The 2,117-nt window shown below is 46.5% G+C and overlaps 1 non-coding gene across 1 annotated transcript; it reads right to left on the bottom strand.

Moving 5' to 3' along the window:
• Positions 1-1,815: 1,815 nt before the first annotated feature.
• Positions 1,816-1,887, bottom strand: Trnat-agu. The gene has a single exon. It is a non-coding gene; the product is annotated as a tRNA-Thr (tRNA).
• Positions 1,888-2,117: the final 230 nt, after the last annotated feature.

Below are 2,117 nucleotides of genomic sequence, written 5' to 3'. Positions count from 1 at the left end.
CAGTTCATCGCCTGTGAGCTGCCATTCCGCCTTTTCTCGCAGGCCGCTCGGTAAGGCGGCGTGCTGCGTAATTACGGCGATGAGACAGCACGCTGTTCGGCGGACCAGCTGATCGATGTCATCCGCCGCGCCCCGTTGCAAGGCGTCCACTGATGGCTCGAAGCTTCTCTTTCCACTCCTCTCTTTCAGGGCTGCCCGAACCTCCGAATGCTGTCATAGGCAATCGCCGCGCTCTGCCCAGTTGCCTCCGCAGCCACCGTTGAATGCTAAGCCCTTTCGTCTTCAGCTCGCCTCGTGTCATGGAAGGCAGCGGAAGCAATAAGCAAGGCGCTCCGTCATCTCCTCCTGGCAGACACGAGGCCGTATTGCAAAGTTTTCCGTCCGAACTTTTCATGTGAAAATTCTTAAAGCTTTTCAAACGAAGCAGACGTTACTTTCTATACCTTCATTCTTCATGTTCTACATATTTGCAATCATCTGCCGCTGTGGAGCACTCTCTCCTTCAGCATTACAATGACTGACCACATACTAGCACTGCTATATTTGTAACAATCCAACATCTTACGTCATCGATCATCCTCCATACAGCCCCGACTTAAGCCCATCCGATTTTAACCTGTTTCCAGAACTTAAGCCGGCCACTGTGGCCGAGCGGTTCTAGGCGCTTCAGTTCGGAGCCGCGTTGCTGCTACGCTCGCAGGTTCGAATCCTGTCTCGGGCATGCATGTGTGTGATGTCCTTAGGCTAGTTAGGTTTAAGTAGTTCTAAGTCCAGGGGACTGATGACCACAGATATTAAGTCCCATAGTGCTTAGAGACATTTGAACCGTTTTGAACCACAAATTAAAGACCACCTTTGACGACTTCAATTAGATAGTGATGAAGCGGCAAAAGCAGAAGTGAGGTTGTGGTTCTGTCAACAAAGTCAAAGATTCTACAGTGATGGTGTCAACAAACTGGTCTGTCATTGGGAGAAATGCGTTCGTCGCCAGGGTCGCTATATTGAGAAATAAGTATGTAGACATGACGGATAAAGATGTAGGATGTTAATAATGTTTATTTTATTTAAAAAGCTTTAAGAGAATTCACACAAAAATTCGGAGTCATTACTTTTTAGCGCGCCCTTGTACATTACAATAGTTCGCACCTCCCACAGAGCCGGCGGGGATGGCCAATCGGCTCTAGGCGCTACAGTCAGGAACCGCGCGCCGGCTACGGTCGCAGGTTCCAATCCTGCCACGGGCATGGATGTGTGTGATGTCCTTAGGTTAGGTTAGTTAGGTTTAAGTAGTTCTAAGTTCTAGGGGACTGATGACCTCAGATGTTAAGTGCCATAGTGCTCAGAGCCATTTGAACCTCCCACACAGCTAATAAGTCTTGCAAGTGCTGAACATACACCTTTCTTACCACTGCATCACTGTGCTTTATTGGAACAGTCTAAATAAGTTGCTGCTTACATTAATATGTCCTTTCATGTAGGCCCTATACACATACTACACTTCTTTTCTGTATTCAGTAACGAAGTTAAAATAAATGCACAGCATCATCTTTAAAAAGGCTTATGTAACCCTAAATACAGTAATACTATACCTTCGTGACAGTCGAACGTAGTTGGAGTCTAATTCTGATATTCAACACATCATTGTCTCCTTAATTGTTACATGTTTTTCTTTATCAGAGAATCTCATATAAACGTCTGCTTATATAGGTCAGGTCTGATTCCTTCCTGAACTATCAGGTGTCCTGAGAACGGTATCTCTAACTGCCCAACTTTAAATCTTTAAGTGTACAGACTGAAGCGGAGAGTGAAAATTTGTACCCAGGCTGGGAATCGAACCCAGGTCTCCGGCTTACTAGGCAGGTGCGTTAACCACTAAGCCACCTTGGCACAGCACTTCATACAACCACACGGATTACCCTGGCACCCTCCCTTCTCGATCCAAATTCTCGCTGCGTCCCAGCCTGCTTTAAATTCCCCCTTACACACGAACAGAACTGCCGAGGCTGTCCATGTTCTGGAATAGCACCTCAGCAACGAACGTAAATCGAGGATTCAGCCTGAAACACACTTATACAAGTGAAATGACACAGTTTCAGAGACTTTATTGATCTCATACA

The sequence above is a fragment of the Schistocerca americana genome, chromosome 3 (genome assembly GCF_021461395.2).
Source record: "Schistocerca americana isolate TAMUIC-IGC-003095 chromosome 3, iqSchAmer2.1, whole genome shotgun sequence".
NCBI lineage: Eukaryota > Metazoa > Arthropoda > Insecta > Orthoptera > Acrididae > Schistocerca > Schistocerca americana.
The sequence above is the reverse complement of the archived record's forward strand: the minus strand, read 5'-3'. Positions and strand labels throughout refer to the sequence as shown.